Here is a 17817-nt window from a genome sequence, read left to right as displayed (position 1 = left end):
TAAGTCATATTTCAAAAACACTGTTTGGAAGTTAGTCGGACAGACACCAACAACAAACATGTAGCCAATTAGCATTAGGGGGCGTATGGCGGTTGAGGAGGCAGAACAAGCAAGAGGGAGATTTGAAGAAAGACTGCAGAAAGAGATAAGACAATACAAAAGAGCTCAAAAGAATATCACTGGAATGAAGGTTTATGACTGGGCAAGTGTTGTAGGACAAGTGCTAATATTAGAAAAGCTTTCCAGTGCTGGAGAGAGCTAAGCGGGAAGGCCTGAAAACAGATGGGGAGGCTGCTTTGATTCCGTTTCACATGTGAGTAACACTGGGTTTGAGTGCAATGATTGTCTGGAGCTGCTGTTCTGTTGGCGCCTAACAACAAACACTTGTTTGTATTTACTCTTTTGTACAGTACGTTCATTTTTTGTGCTGCCTTGTCGTTCGTTCATCATCTGCGCTTTATTTTTCGTGAAGCATTTTTTTGTTGCGCATCAGCTGTGATAAACAGACATCAGCTCTCGCACTGCGTGTGTAACAGTGGCCAGATAGTGAGAGTTTTGCAGGTAAACCACTGCGCATAGACGACCGCTAGAGAATGCGGTGTTTAGCATCATTGCTAGTGCACTCACCTCACCTGCCAGCAGCAGTCGAGGTTTGAGACTGACTCAGAGCAGGGTGGTTAGGATTGGAGGGTGAGTTTTGGAGGCGGAGCAATGAGGAGCGGGGTGGGCTTGTTTGGGTTGATTTCAAATATCAACAATATCCAACAGTGTTATTGAAATATCACTTACCCCACCTTTAAGACATAAATGACAGTGTTTATAGGATCCTTGCAAAGATGGACATTTTAATAGTAGGCTATGTGTATTTAACAGATACTTACTCATGCGCTCTCTGAGCACGGCTTCATGTGTGCACATCTCTCAGACAGCGCCTAGAAACCATCTCTCAGACACCACACGCATATAGCAAAATTTGCTTATTGCGCTTCAACAGTTTAAAATAGGTTAAATGCAATGCTTTAAAAATGCATGACAAGCTTTCATGACAGCAATGTCACATGAGTGTAACAGCGATAGAGACGATAGTCCAAATTCTCTACAGTTTGAAAAATTTCTACTGGTAAATCTTGTTTACCGTTATCACCCACCCCTAGATGGCGGGATGTTAATTGTTTTTATATGCTCTAACAGAAGGGTCTGATTAGCCTTAAAGAGCTGTAAAATGAACAAAAAACACAAACATTCTTATTATCCTCATTCCACAGACAGATCTTAAGAAAAGTGCAAGAAACAATTAGAATTTCTACCCATCTTGCATAAAATACTGGTAATTACTTGTGGTAACAAACACTTCCTGAGCTTCAGATCACAGAGTGCTTTGTCTTCAGTTGTCAACAGAATGACTGGAACCTGTTGGTTTTCACTGCAAACGACTTATTGGTCAATCGCCAATAGAATGAACAAATCTGACATGCATAGCTTCAAAGCAAAGATGAGCATTCTAAAGATTAATAAAATATGTGCATTCTTCAAATACATGGGTAGACAAACGTGCCTGTTTCAGCTTTGTGTACTGAAACTAAACAGTTGTAATCAGTTTCATTAAAAGTCTCACCACATTTAGGCACAGTCTACAGAGTTTAGGCGGTTGGATTTATAAAAGGAGAGAGTTCTCAAAGAGGCACACAACTCAAATGATGTCATGGGAAATGTACTGCTCATGGGCAATTTGCATTTTCTTTCTTTGCTGTTGCAACGGTTGTGACAGGAACAAGATATTTGGATGAGTAGTCTAAATTTTAAGTTGTTTAATGTATGCCAATAATTGGACATTTTTTGTATTTTATTATATTTTATTTAACTAAGAAATATTTTAGCTTAGCTTAAAAAAAAAAGTATAAAATGTTAATATGTATTAAACAACAGTACCAGTTATAGAGTTACAGTAAAGATTTTTAAAAATTCAACTTCAATACACAATCTGTCTGAGACGCGGCTTTCTGTGTAACTGTTACAATAACTGTTTATAACATTGTCACGTCCAGTCTATTCTGCGGCGACAAAAATTAGACTTTTTCGTAATGTTTTTTGAAGTATTAAAGTCATTCAGTTATCGCAAGCTGTTGCAATATGCATATCGCAATTGTACATTTGTGATATTTTGATATATCATGCAGCCCTATCAGAAAGTATGCATTAAATTGATCAAATTACAGTAAATACTTTTACATTATTATAAAAATTCAAATAAACGATGTTCTTTTAAACTTTCCATTTGTCAAAGAATAAAAAGAGGTATCACTGTTTCCACAAAAATATTAAGCAGCACAACTGTTTAAAACATTGATAATAAATGTTCCTTACACTCCAAATCAGCATATAAGAATGATTTCTGAAGGATCATGTGACACTGAAGACTGGAGTAATGATGCTGAAAATTCAGCTTTGCCATCACAGGAATAAGTTATATTTTAAAATATATTACAACAGAAAAAAATATTTTAAATTGAAATAATACTTCACCAAAATTTTGAACAGTAGTCTTCTAATGCAGGTTGATTGCAAGGAGCATAGTCCTAAGATACTGTGCCTTTAAACCCAACCAAAACTAATGCATACATCCCAAAGCAAACATCACTCAAGCCCTGGCGCTCCATAATAGCATAATTGCACAGCAATTGTATGAACAGATGAGGCACGATTTTGAGGTCCCATGATGAAGTCAGCAGTCATATCTCTTCCAGGATGTGACCTAAAGAGCTTTTTCCCTGGGAAAGACAACAGCACTTCAACACCAGACTCTCTCAACAGACCTCACTGAATAATCTAATGAATGTGTGGCTGTTAGTCTGTCTTTCCTTATTTGCTCTGTGACATTTTCTCTCCCTGCGCCATTTATTTTGTGCCCGTGTCATCTGGAATGGAAAAAAATCCATCATCATCAGTGCTCTGATATCAAATGCAGTCATGAAACTAACACTAAACCAACATCTCCGCAGGCTTGCAACATTGTCTGTAATTTTTCTGCCTCTCTCATTAAAAGCTAATCCATTACTCTAGAAGCCTTGATCAGTGGGGCTGCAGAAGTGCGGATGGGTTTCCATTTTAGAGTTTACATAATGGAGGTCAGCCAGTGCAGCTCTCAGGCCAGTCTAGGATCGACTAAAACAAACCCTGGCCTTTGGTCTCTCATCCAGCAGTCACAAGCCAATTTTCCTAATGGCAAGTTACAGTATTGATCCCTACTGAACTAATCAAAGCAATGTTTTGTCCATTGTTGGCATATGCAACCATGAGATTTATCCGTTGTTGTCGTTCAAGTAAACAGGTGGAAAAAAACAAACAAACAAATGAAAGGTTTTTGAATCACATTATATGAAACAATGAAATGAATAATATATTAAACATACGTCAACACATTCAAACATATTTTAGTACGATTGTTTTTGAAGTAAAACAGTGCTGCGTTACCCCACAATTTTAATTCATCAAATGAAGTGACCTGTATGAGTATTAATTCAGCATTTCTGGCTGTTTCATTAAAATTAAACAAAATAATGTGAATTTTTTTGTTAAAGTTATGTTTGATCTGTAAGTGATCAAACGTAACTGTAACAAAGTTTAAGTTCAGGGATGTTAAACAACTTTAATCATAACTTTAATCATAAAATATGCATAATAGTGTTGTCAAAAGTACCGACCGCGATACCAAGTCGGTACTAAAATTAAAAAAATATGACACTTTGAGCACTGTTGAGCGGATGTGTAGACACCTCTGATTGGCCATTGTGTTCAAGCACTCATCAGATATGTCTGCGATTGGCTACAATGATCAACGCTTCAAAAACATGTTGTAAATAGACATCAACGACACTCTTCACCAAGCGCTTACGCAGATACACACGCTCCTGTGCGTTGATCATTGTAGCCAATCGCAGACATATCTGACGAGTGCATGAACACAAAGGCCAATCAGAGGTGTTTACAAATCCACTCAACAGTGCTCAAAGCATAATTTCATAATGATATAGTAATGTACTAAATGAGACTGTTCCCCTAACAGCATTAGTTGAGAGATTTTTTTTTCCCCCCTTAAGAAAATCAAACTATCTGTATCGACAGATATCATTCAGAATAATTGGCTATTTATTATTCAGAATAATCAGTATCGGCAGAGAAATGTAGTATCATGTAGTATCATATAAATGTAGTATAGTATATAGAGATAAACAGATAAATTTAAAAGATATTAAAAACAACAATACTAGAACTTTAAACCAATTTAAAAATAATAACTCAAAGACCGTGAAAGCCTCTTAGCTGGGCCTCAAAAAGGGAGCAGAAATTAGTGAAAGGGGTCATACTATGGAGAAAAGAAAAAAAAAAAAAAATTTCTTTGTTCTTTTGAGGTAAAAGATTAATTTTTCATTAGGCTTTCATTTTTCCAGATTTTATTCAAGTTTCAAGAGAAAACATTAAGACATTATCTATGCATGTATACATTCATGTAAGATAATGTCTAAAAACAAGTGATGTCAAACACGTACGCACACAGAACATTATCTATGTCCCCGTTAAGTCAGAGATAGTAAGGTTGCTGGGTATCTCAATGGGGCTTTATGTGTAATCAATAACATCAGGACAGTAGCAGAGGCGTCCCATAGGGGTCATAGGCTGCACCCCTCAGGGATCTGAGCACTCAGACAAAACAAGAAAGGCAACTAGAGAGGAAAGATGCAAAAATGCTGTCCATCAGGCAGACGACGAGCCAAATAGTTTTCAAAATACAGACCCCTGACCCACATTAACTTCATTCCAAAGCCACATTTAAGCCTGATTCCCCAGGGTCAGACTCCTCCAGAGTCCAGAGAACCAGTATTATCCAGCACACGCACACTGTCTGTTTTTGCCAGGCGTGTTTGTGATTCAGCAGGCCGCATTACATGTGCTAATCCTGTGGCTTCAATACTGGGGATTGCAGTTGAACTGAGTATATAATGAGTTTCCTCAAGCTCATCTGTGATTGGATGAGCAAATACCAAATAGCACATGCTGGTACTGGTTATTAATTAATATAGAGGGTCATCAACAAAAGCACAGTCCAAATGTCACCATGGTGAGAAGAAAAAAAAAAAAAAAAAAAAAAAAAAAAACACAATGCAAAACACTACTGAAAACAACAAAGGAATAAAAGTTCTACTTGTTTTCACAGTGATGCCACAGAAGAACCATTTTGGGTTCCCCAAAGAACTTTTCAGTGAACAATTTTCTTTCTTAGCCATTTTAATAATCTAAAGAACCCTTTTCCACTATAAAGAACCTTCTGTACCAATAATAAACCTTTATTCCTAAGAATGAACATATACATACACAAACACACAGATGTCCAACCCCTGACCCTCATCCAACAAAAACAGATCGGTACACAATGGACAAACATAAATCAAAGAGGACAGTAACATATTAGATAAATAAATCATCAACAGGCTGTTTACGTATAGCTGATTAAGTATGCATTATGTCACTTGGCACACCCACAGGAAAAATGCACACCAGTCTCATTCCATTCATAAGAGCTCCTCAGCTGAGGTTAAAACTCTACGGCTGCTTCATCTGAGACACTTAGCTATGGGACAAAAAAAATGACACAAGCACACACACCAGTTCATCTGGGGCCAGTTGCACTAGCTGTGCGCAAGTTACAACTGTTTCTGAAGTAAAACTTGCGCACTACCAAGTGTTTTTGTGTTGCACCGTTAAATTTAGCTGAAGCGTAACTCTACGTATAAACTAAATATTTACAGAAGCCTCCGATCAGGAGTAATGGTTGGAATAAAACAGCAGACTGACCGAACTTCATCAATAAGCTCTTTTTACCCGACAGACTACAATTCTTTAGACGTATATAATAATGCTGACATTTACACTTACGCTTACATTTTAAGAGAGAAAGAACATTATGTGAATAGAATACATCTTGTTTAACATGAACCCATCCTGTGTAGTGCATGTCAAATGTCATTTCTTATGTTTTTTTTTTTGTATCAGTATTTATTTATTGATCTTTATTCATTTCAAATACAGTTTCTGAATGTTATTTAGCCTATGCTACATATAAAAATACCTATTATGATCATGATTAAGTAGTATCGTATTGAATTTAACTTATTTTTACCATTAGTTACACAAGGTAAAAGTTAGAATGAAGGATAAACTGCATTTCAACACAACATATTTGAAGGCTGCTATTGGAATATGGGTAAACGTCATATTATGCGACTGTGCATTATTTTACACTTGTGTGGACTTTTACGTTTCAATTTAAGTAAGAAATTACTAATGGCTGGTGCAACCCTACCCTAGGGCCAAAGGGTAAGTATTCATAAAGCTTATCTATCTGCAGTGATCTATGTATCTTCACATGGCAACCCACACAACAAACTCTAACTGAGCTACACTAGCTGAGAAATACAGAAACAAACACCCTAAAGCGTCAATGTTAAAGTGACAACACATTCTGATTTCTCTAAAGCATGCTCACCTGGCAGAAAGGCACATCAAGAGCACATTGTCGCGTGAAATCCAGGCAGCGAGAGCCGTGTTGATCTCAGCCCTGAATGCTGCGGTGTGGGAAGCACGCAGACCGCAACGGCTCATACATCTCTCACCATCAAATCAGAGAGCTGGTCCTGAAATAGCTGATGAAACTCCCTCTACTCCACAAGAGCAACACAAAGAAGCACTCTTTGAAAAAGCACAGCCTCGGGTTTAATTCTCCACTGGATTTACAGTATAAGCAGTTTGAATATTTTAATATCTGACTACAACTGTAAGCTTGAGCTCAGAGTCTGAATAAGTGCTCCGTCTACACACACAGTCAGACAGATGTTCCCGGTCTAACTGGGACCGCCCTCTTCTTGTATGCCACACCTCCTTTCTGCACTGTCCACTGGGAGAGCTGACAAGTGTACAGTGAAAAAGAATCTAAGATGTTAAAACAGTAACGTAAATTGGATGACCAATCACTAGCCAGCATTGTGTTTGCTAAGCAGCATTGCTATTATTAACTAAAACTGTTTAAAAAAAAAATTAAAATTAGGCTGGAATTACATAAAATATAAATATTAGATTAAAAAAAAAAAATAATAATTAACTTAAAGGGATAGTTCACCCAAAAATGAAAATTTGATGTTTATCTGCTTACCCCCAGGGCATCCAAGATGTAGGTGACTTTGTTTCTTCAGTAGAACAAAAATGATGATTTTTAACTCCAACCGTTGCGGTCTGTCAGTCGTATAATGCTTATCAATGGGAACTCCATCTATAAGAGTAAAAAAAAAACATGCACAAACAAATCCAAATTAAACCCTGTGGCTCGTGACGACACATTGATGTCCTACGACACGAAACGATCGGTTTGTGCGAGAAACCGAACAGTATTTATATCATTTTTCACCTCTAAAACACCACTATGTCCAACTGCCTTGAGCATCTGTGTCAATGTGTCGTCACGAGCCACAGGGTTTAATTTGGATTTGTCTGTGCATGTTTTTTTGACTCTTATAGATGGAGTTCCCATTGACAAGCATTAGACGACTGACAGACCGCAACGGTTGGAGTTAAAAATCATCATTTGTGTTCTACTGAAGAAATAAAGTCACCTACATCTTGGATGCCCAAGGGGTAAGCAGATAAACATCAAATTTTCATTTTTGGGTGAACTATCCCTTTAAATGAAAATTAAATAAATTTAGGTTTATGTTGAAGTACTAAAATTACTAAAAATGACAGCTAAAAGGCTAAAAAACAAAAATGAAAGACAAATGCACAAGAAATTTACTAAAATTAAAATTAAAATCTAAAAAATAAAAGCTAATTCTAAATATGAATACTATAATAGTATATAAATGATACTAAAATAACACTGTAGCTAAGGCAACTGTCACGATCACTGTACCTCAAATCATGAGGTTTACTGGGGAGGAGGTGTGCTATTATTTTTCTAAGCAATTAGACTTAGAATTTTCAATAAGTGGCCATAAAATGAGAAAAACAATACTATTAACATGAATATCTTAAAGACTTGTGGGGTCTTTTGACTCGGGTTAACAGAAAACCATCCTAGCAACCACACAGAAAACACAGAACACCTTAGAAACCACACAGCAGCACACTAGCATTGTGTCGGCAAGTTTTGCATAAACAAGCACCATGAGTTTTCTTTGGAAAACATGAAAATCTAAAACTGCTTAAACCCTTTATAAACATATTAAACTGTTTTTCACTGGCAACAATTCACTAATCCTCACAAATAAAGATGTTTTCTTTACTAGCTTTCTCTACATGCCTGCAAATAAAGCCTGATTTTGTTAAAGTGGGTTCAGTGAAGATAGTAAACAAGTTAAAGCAGATTATGTGAGACTTGAAATTATCATAATTCTGAATGCCTTCTGTCTATTAACTCCAGTTTACAAACCTTTAACTTAGAAACAAAGCTGGAAAGGACGATTAAAAAGCTGAACAGCTGTCACAGAACATCTTTACTGCAGAAATGTTAGCGATTATTTCCATTTTTTGGTTCTGACCTTTTGTAGCAAAGAACTACCCAGCTTTCAGGCATATCATGCAAATCCTATCTGGCGGAATACTGGAAATACTGTTTGCATAGACTATGAATAAATCTTAATACTTTTTTGTTATGAGTTTAAAAAAAAACATGTTCAATTCAACATGGCACGGCAACTAACTTTACATCTATAATTACATTTTTGCGTTAAACTGGATTGATTAAATTGTGAAAAGTAAGTGTTCAATACCAGAATGGAGCCAGACCTGGATGAGAATTTACTGTTAATATTGGTTGTTGACATTGTCTAACGCCGACACTTTCAGAGACTGAACAAGTTATTACATTTTGATTAAAGGCTATGAAGACCAAAAAAAATTTCTTTGGAATAATAATACTATAATCATGCACAATAAGACCAGGAACATGTATTAAAAAAGTCAACAAGGTTTTAATGTCATGTTGACTTAAACTGTTGTCTGACACTCACACAGCAGACAGTCAGCATCAGCCCATATCACTCCAGTGACTGATTAATCACTAATTCACGTCACTCCATTGATCTCCATCAACCAATCAGCTGTGCTCTTGTACACAGACACAAAAACACGTACACAGTGTCTGGTTGCCTTACTTGAGCAATCTGCTTCAGATATGAAATGCCATTATTTTCCCAAAATACCACTTGGAAGCAATAATGAAAGCCTTGGTTTCCAAGAGCAGATCAAATTACCTCTGTTTAAAGGACACGAACCAGAGTGTATCTGGCTCTTTCCTCTTCTGTGCTGAGCACAGGTCACAGAGGTCAGGTTAGGGTCATTGGCAGGAAGTGTGGGTAGTGCTAATGGGGATCTATGTCTGTCAACAGCAATTATTGATCATGAACTTTGCTCTTTTGCATCAGTGGAGTGGACAGATAGATTCACTTCACTGCATCAGCACAACAACAGCTACCATCTGAGGTCAGAGTCTACGCCAATTTTGTTAACATGAACATTTTTAATAGAATATCTAATTGCAATATCTCTTGGTTATGTATTGGAATATTTCTCCTAACTAAAATTACATTTCATGATGGAAACAGCAGTGCTTGCAAGGCAACAAAAAAAAAAAAGTTAAAGTTTTGGGTAAGTTTTTGGTTTTGCTTTGGTTGAAATGCTACGGAGACGCATCTTGTTTTCGGTCAGTTGTGCACGAGAACAAAGTCCCTTTATGACAACTCATTTCACTCGGCGGCCATCTTTGAAATGCCTCTCTGGCATGCAGCTCCTATCTCTTTGAACAGGGAAACATCAAACAGATCAAGCTAATGCGCATGCGCAGTCCTAAGCACGCGTTTCTAAAGGAAGCGCACATCTGACTGTTTCTATAAGAACCGGAGAGTTTCTAAAGGCAGCTGCAGTGACGTGATGACTTTACCAATCGGTGACTGGCTCTTATTTAGAAGGGGGGACTTATTCCGCCATATTGTGCATTGCACTTTCTCCCATTCATAATAATACGAGTACACCGTCTTTCTATATATAAAGTCTTTGACGAGAATAAACACATTATTGATCCTTTGCAGTGTAGATGACATTCAGTATGCAAATAAATGTAAGACCATTTGCAATTCAGAATGCAATATTACAATGACATCATTGTTGTGTGTAACATTTTGATTAAAAAAAATATATATATTACGTATGCCATTACGCGGAAGTTAAAGCTTTTAAGATGCAAGTTGAATGAGTATGGCTGTCACGCCAGAAGCTCGTTATTTTACTTCATAAAGTTTTAAATAAGGATATTTGTCTTACACAAATGCATCAATTCGCTTCAGAAGGCCTTTATTAACTCCCCAGAGCCACGTGGAGTATGTTTTATGATCGATGGATGCCCTTTTTTGGGCTTCAAAATCTCATCCTCTATTCACTCCCATTGTAAAGCTTGGAAGAGCCAGGATATTTTTAATATAACTCTGATTGTGTTTGGCTGAAAGAAGAAAGTCACACACCTAGGATGGCTTGAGGGTGAGTAAATTATGGGGTAATTTTCATTTTTGGGAGATTTTGAAATTGCCAGGTTTTATAAAGGTGTTTACATGCTCTTCTTGCAATCACTGTAATTTGTTCACTGTAAATATTTTTGTTGCTATATCTGCATCAAGTCTTTAATCATGGCAAAATAAAAAATATAAAATAAAATATTATTTTAATATATTTATATATATATATATATATATATATATATATATATATTTTTTTTTTTTTTTTTTTTTTTTTTTTTTTTTTTTTTTTTCAAATAAATTGACTGTTCCCATAAATTTCAGAAATGCATTCATGATTAAGGATGCTAATTAGGGATGCACCGATCCGATATTCAGATCGGGTATCGGCTCCGATACTGCCATTTTTGCCGGATCGGGTATCGGCCAGATGGGACCGATCCAAATCCGATATTGTGCGTGTACTATTCTGTGTTATTGTTAAGCTCCACAAAAGGCACAAAAGCATTAAAAAGCACTATTAAGTTTATGTGCACTATATTCCAAGTGTTCTGAAGCCATTCCATAGTTTAATTTGAGGTACAGATAAATATTTAAGTCGTTAAATTAAAGTTCACGTAAATGCCTCCCTCCGCTGCGGCTGTCAGTCATTCTCAATTCAGCTTTCAAACTGCGTGTTGCGTTCGGTTACAACAGTCAACACAATGAAACTCTCTCCAAGATGAATCAATGTTTCTATTATTATACTTCATCTGTAGACAACGATACCGGTAATACAATACGCATTAATATATCTTCACTTTGTGCTTTGAACTTTTCACTGCGGAGCGCTGCTGCTGCGCGCTGTGACTCCATGTTGCTTCAAGCGCATCATTCTGCACACGGGATGCGCATAAGCGCTTTGTGCTGCTCTGTATGGGAGCCATTCATATTATATACTTACTTTTGCGCAATGAAAGATTGTTAATAGCATTTTTTTTTTTTTTTTTTGCATTAATGTTAATAGCATTCATATGTTGCTGCCTCATTAAAAAAAAACTCCGCTATAAATTTAAAAGAAATGTCTTTTAATTTTATTGTATAGCCTATATTTATATACAAATATATTTAGTTTATGTAATGTATGACTCAAACATTCATGAAAAACAAGCCATGAGTCATGGGTGAAGGAATCGGCTGGACTGTTTATTTTTAATGTCTACTGAGCTAGTGAAGCTATTGGTTTATTTACAGTTGTTGCACTGATGCACAATTATTTAATAAATAATTCTTACTTGAATTATTACTTGAATATCGTATCGGCCGATACTGAATCCCAGGTATCGGAATCGGTATCGGAAGCGAAAAAGGCGGATCGGTGCATCCCTAGTGCAATTTCCACAGAATTCCACATCTTTCTTCTAAAGGCAAACCGTAGTGGACTTTAGTCACTCAAAAATGAAAATTTTGAGTGACTAAAGTTGTTCTAAACCTGTACGAGTTTCTTTGTTCTGTTGAACACAAAAGAAGATATTTTAAAAGAATGTTGGTAACCAAACAGTTTCTGGTCCCCATTGACTGCCATAGTATTTTTTTTTTTTTTTTTTTTTTCATACTATGGCAGTCAATGGGGACCAGCAACTGCTTGGTTACCAACATTGATTTAAAATATCTTCTTTTGTGTTCAACAGAACAAAGAAACTCGTACAGGTTTAGAACAACTTGAGGGTGAGTATATGATGACAGAAATTTCATTTTTGGGTTAACTATCCTGTTAATTATGCCTCAACATATCTGAACACTAGCACTGTGAAACGAGGACACCATTTCAATATTTTTACTTTCTTTCTTCAATCAGTGCAGCACAAAATGCAAAGCATTTAATCAGATACAAACTCAAGTATGATAAGAACCAGATCTGATTCTTCAGGTTGTGAGGCGTGTCTTGAGTAAACATTCAGAAAATACAGCCGTATCCTCTCTGAGGGATTTCTCACACCCTTAGACTGTCAGGTAAAGCGACGGGTGTGGGAAGTGGGTGTGCCTGATGACAGGATGTGCATCATGTAAACCCATGGGCCTATGGGAAAGTGTTTAAAGTATGACCACACACTATCTGCGGAGGGCTTTTCCACCACCCACCACTGACCTTTACCCAGATTATCCCCTGCTCTTTTCAAAATACTGTAACAAAGTGAAGAAATAGAAACTTTTGCTTTGGCCAAAAACCTCTTACGATGGAATGGATAAACGCCTGGCTCTAATAAATCAGGACTGGATGCACAGAAAAAGTATGAAGGTTACAAAAGGCCAGCAGAAATCACTCATTTCACTTACACAAGAGTCGTATCAATACACCCACTCATTACACAGCAGAAACCTCTTTTGTGGCCATAAAAGAAGGGATATCCTGTTTCTTCAAAATAGAAGCACAAAGTCACTGTCCAAACAGACAAAGTCAAATTCTAATAGTAAAGTGTGCCAGAAAGCTGTTGAAAACACAGCAGCCAGTCCAAATCGGACACAGTGTCCTGTCTTCTTTATTTGATACGAACCAAATCTAATCCACAGCAGTTCAAAACAATCTGAGCTTTCTGTTTTAATGTAAAAAAGGGTGGAATTTATTCAAAGTGTCTATAATGTTTAAATAGACAATAAAGTCAATGTTTTGGGTCCATGAAATCATTTTTTTTTTCCATTATGCAGTAGGTGTGTCACACACAGGCGGATGAATTCAAGGCGTGACGACTCAGAGCCTCGCCCTTAAGAAACAAGCTGTGATTTATTTGTACTTAAACATATAGCTGCATATGACAGCCAGTGTTGACAAGCACCATTTAACCATTCATTCTGACAGCTAGTGGTAGCTAACATGGAAATAATTAAGTCCGAGACATGACCTAGCATTCCCTAACACTACCGCAACTATTATCGGCCTCATTAAATATAGCAGAGAGTGAATAAATAGTTCATTTTTTTCAGAAATAGTTCTGGCAAGACTGGTGGCACAAACAGTCTTGCTTTTGTCCGTAGTCTAGGGGATGGAGCTGAGAGCTCTGTGGCCTTTCTTCCACGCCGCAGGATAAATGTAGTCAGTTTTCCCCACCATTATTGCTCTAATGTGTGCCCGAAGGGCTTCTAGTTGTTGCCAAACCAGAAGAAGCATTCTGGTTCACCCTGGTAACAAAAAGGGCAATAAAATTCCCCCCGAGAATCACATTGCCACTGGCTACTGTTTGGAAACACCCTACCGCATGTGCCGGCACCAATCCAGAGCCAATTAGAGACCTTTAGACTTGATTGCATTTTCAGCCTCAGCGGTCTTGTTGGGAACTTGCATTTCCACTTAAGTTAAACCCACATTTGCACACATTTCATGGCCCACTGAAATGTTTAGTTAAAGCTGGCAGGTCGCAGGCATTCCCTTCTGCAATGCTAGCTAGCGCCCTCAGCTCTTGAATACAATGACCTCCAAAACATCTTTGTTTCAATCCCCAAGCGTATTAAATGTCGGCCTGTCTTCCTGGTGCAAGAGGAGTTCAAGGCTACACCGTTTCTGCTGCTTTGGTACATTACTTGAGCCTCTGATGTGGATTCAATGGACAATGGCTGCTGGCCACCACCTTCTCCATCTGGCGAATCCATCACTTAAAACCCACTCCATGCAGAAGCACTGTCACGCCTTCCCATGTGTCACTGAGGACATAGGGTTTCAAGCTAGAGAAAGACAGCAAAATAAAATAATAAAATAAAATAAAATAAAATCTCTAACTTCCAGCTTCTCCTACAATGGATCAAACAAGAAAAGGAAGAGAAAAAGAAAGAAAGAAAAAAAAAAAATTCTCTCTCACTTTTGGCTACTTCCACAGATGATTAACAATAAAATAAAATAAAATAATAAAATAAAATAAAATAAATGGATCAAACAAGAAAAGAAAGATAAAAAGGAAAGAAAGAAAAAAATCTCTCACTTTTGGCTACTTCCACAGATGATTAACAATAAAATAAAATAAAATAAAATCTCTAACTTCCGGCTTCTCCTACAATGGATCAAACAAGAAAAGGAAGAGAAAAAAAAAAAAAAAATCTCTCTCACTTATGGCTACTTCCACAGATGATTAAAAATAAAATAAAATAAAATATTAATGATACTTTATACATAAAAATATAAAGCTGCATATTTAAAGATATTTTAGTCCTTCTCAAGGGGATCATGATATTTGAGGGTTTGTGGCATCAAAACGTTTGAAAACCCCTGGCTTTGGATAAAAATCTATGTTAAATCTAAAAAAAAAAACAGTGTATGTTTCACACCTGTCCCGTGTAAACATTAGATACACTCTTGCAATTTTTTACCACATTTGGAAATGGCTTTGGATTTTGTTCATCTAAACTGGCACCTTTCCACCTACCGTCAAGCTCAAAGTCTAGATCTGGGTATACTTATACAGCAAGAAACCTTCATGAATACAAGTCAAGCACAACTGCACTGTCAAAGTAGAATGGTGTAACTAAGATGAGTCAAAGAAGCAAACCTTTAGTCGATCTCCATTAAGGAATGCCACTAGGGCTCTTTTGCGTCAGCTGTATGTTGCAACAGGTTGCAATGGGCTGTGGCAATGATGGACACTACAGGAACCTGAAAGGACAGATCAGCTCAATGGTATTTGTGTCCCCTGCCCATGCTGAGAGCCTCCTGCCTCTGGGTGGTTAGAGGTGCAATGCTTTTTGGAGCACTGGGGTGCCAAGCAAGACCGTAATATGAATAACATGAGATCAGAGCATTGTCCGAGCTTTATCCAGGAGAGAATGGCAAATTTAAACAGCTACACTGGGCTTTTGTTCCACTACACTGGACAGAGCTGGGATAGGCCTCCCAGAACACCTCCTTTATCCAAGGCACACAAACCCAGAGGCACATCCACATCCACACACATACACACTCAATCACTCACACGACTCCTTCCGCAAGCTTTTGCAGTGCAGTACAATCTCAAATACAACCCGATGAAGAAGAGGCTGGCACCAGTACTAGAAGACAAGCATCCCACCATTGATAAAAAACAGATCAAAAGAGAAAAACAGTATGCGTCTTTACAATGATCATATAAAATGTTCATAATGAAACTGAAATGACTGAAAATCAAAAACAAAATTAAATGTATTATTTCATATTTTATTTATATATGTTTTTTAAATTGTCATTTTTTATATTTGATTTTATATTTTATATTTGATTTTATGCTATATTTGATTTTATATTTTTGATTATATATTTTTTATATTTGATTTTATGTTTTATATTTGATTTTGTTTTCTATTTTCTATTTGATTTTATATTTTATATTTGATTTTATATTTTTGATTTTTATTTTATATTGATTTTATGTTTTATATTTGATTTTATATTTTATATTTGATTTTATATTTTATATTTGATTTTATATTTTTGGTTATATTTTATATTTTTGATTTTTATTTTATATTTGATTTTATGTTTTATATTTGATTTTATATTTTTGATTATATTTTATATTTTTTATATTTGATATTTGATTTGATATTTGATATTTGATTTGATATTTGATATTATATTTTTGTTTTATTTTATATTTGATTTTATTTTATATTTTTGATTTTTATTTTATATTTGATTATATATTTTATATTTGATTTTAATGGATGGATGGATGGATGGAATTGTATAAATCAACAAATTATATTACATTAAATAATTCAATATATAAATTATTGTTATTATAAAATAAGCAAATTGATTAGAATATTGCGAGCGTATTGTATTGCATAAATTATCATTATAATAATTTTATTAAAATCATCATTGATTATATAAAATTATAATATATATCTATTATATCATATTATATATATATATTTTTTTTTTTTTGCAATGTTTTGCATGTCACAATACCTAAAAACAAGATATATTTTCTTTAAATAAAATAAATAAAAGAATAAATAACATTTCTTTTGATTTTGAAGTAAAATATGACCCAGACATTTTCTCGACAGGTTTATCTTTCTATCTTTTAAAGTTGCCTACTGTAGATATGGCAAACTAAGAACATCAAACTGGAATAAAAAACAAAACAAAACAAAACAAAGGTGTACAACATAGCACTTTAGGCAAACAAGAGACATCCCTGACAGTGCTTTAAAGACATCTCTGTTGCCATGGATACAGCAGAGAGGTTGTCATGGACTGAGGGTTTTAGGTGTTGTCTTTAAACTTGAAACTAGATTACAATTTCTCTCTCTTGTCAAAGAAACATGCGCATGTGATTATCAGACCAGAATATCCAAACAAACTTGTCCTTCTCTTACTTTCAATTCTGTATGCACAGCAAAAGTAAACCAGCTCCAAATCCCAAAAAAAAAACACACATTACACATCTTTCTATTTACAACATATTTCATCATACATTACGTATTCAAAGAGTCACAGAAACTACACATAAACAGCACTTAAAACCTAAAAAAAAACAGATTAGCTCAGACAGAGGCAGAGCCCATAGGAGGGTGGAGTCTTCCGTCTGGTATCGGTTGCACTCTGAAAGAAGTCCCGGTATCACATCTTGGCACTATTTTGACATTCTCTAGCCCTGAGATACTGAAGATGTGTCAATGTGACCTCACCTCTGTAATTAAAGACATCTCCCACACGTCTAATGTCAGCATCTCTACCAGCCTCCCCAATTAGGCAAAACAAACTCTCGTTGCTGTGCACGACCACATACATGCTCACACACCCTTCACATAAACCATCAACCCTCTCCCAAAAAAAAAGTGCTGGGACTGCAGGCAGGAATTCTGGGCCCTGCTGGAGGGATTTGGCTTATCGCCCAGCATGTTAAGTACTAGAGGTGTGACTAAACGAGAGACGCTGAACACTGCACGGTGCAACAAATTAATAAGGTCAGACGGCCCTGGATGAGCAGTCGCGGATATAAAAGGAATGTGGCAATGATTTTCAATGTGAGCGAACCTGCATTACATCCATGAGCGAGCAGCAATTTCAGTCGCATCTTTAATACTTACATTGTCACTGCAAGTCTGTGCTTGTGAGCTTGATCACAGAAGAATGCTATAACTGCTTGTTATTGCAATAATTTAAAATGCTGAGGTGAATCGCGTGCAGACGTAATCGTTCCACTTTGTGTAAAATTAATGACAAAGGAGAAAATAATACCACACAAGTCCCAGGAGCAATATTTTATTCATCCAAACAATCAGAAAACAGACCTCACACACAGCTGCCTATCAG

The 17817-nt window shown here is 36.2% G+C and overlaps 1 protein-coding gene across 4 annotated transcripts in view; it reads right to left on the bottom strand.

Moving 5' to 3' along the window:
• daam1a (dishevelled associated activator of morphogenesis 1a) overlaps positions 1 to 17817 on the bottom strand; it is a 63561-nt gene that overhangs the window by 44581 nt on the left and 1163 nt on the right. The window contains exon 2 of one of the 4 annotated variants that reach the window (XM_051867505.1): positions 7205 to 7321. The exons of 1 other annotated variant lie outside the window; for it this stretch is intronic. The gene's annotated coding sequence lies outside the window, so the exon portion shown is untranslated. Of the gene's footprint in view, positions 1 to 6541; positions 6874 to 7204; positions 7322 to 17817 lie in introns of those variants that run through there. 2 more of the 4 variants (XM_051867504.1, XM_051867506.1) reach the window with 2 other exon arrangements.

The sequence above is a fragment of the Ctenopharyngodon idella genome, chromosome 17 (assembly GCF_019924925.1).
Source record: "Ctenopharyngodon idella isolate HZGC_01 chromosome 17, HZGC01, whole genome shotgun sequence".
Taxonomy (NCBI): Eukaryota; Metazoa; Chordata; class Actinopteri; order Cypriniformes; family Xenocyprididae; genus Ctenopharyngodon; species Ctenopharyngodon idella.
Note: the sequence above shows the minus strand (reverse complement) of the source record. Positions and strands in the feature narration are given on the sequence as shown.